The sequence below is a fragment of the Penaeus monodon genome, chromosome 22 (assembly GCF_015228065.2).
Source record: "Penaeus monodon isolate SGIC_2016 chromosome 22, NSTDA_Pmon_1, whole genome shotgun sequence".
In the NCBI taxonomy this organism is placed as follows: domain Eukaryota; kingdom Metazoa; phylum Arthropoda; class Malacostraca; order Decapoda; family Penaeidae; genus Penaeus; species Penaeus monodon.
Window position 1 is genome coordinate 15,677,762 of NC_051407.1, and position 208 is coordinate 15,677,969.

Consider the following 208-nt stretch of genomic DNA (forward strand, 5'->3'; position numbering starts at 1 on the left):
ACAAAAGAATATTTCAAAATCCCAGAATAAGAAAAAGATATGGCCAGGCAGAGCAGAGTTCGCTTGAAAGCATGTCGACCTCGGGATACTTACGCAAGCGCTGAGGAAGAGTGCCCGCGGAGTGCCACGTCCGACCGAGCAGGGCCACAGGGCAGTGCCAAGTAGGGTATCCTGTGGAAGCTGGATAGGAGGACTCCGAGTAGGACTT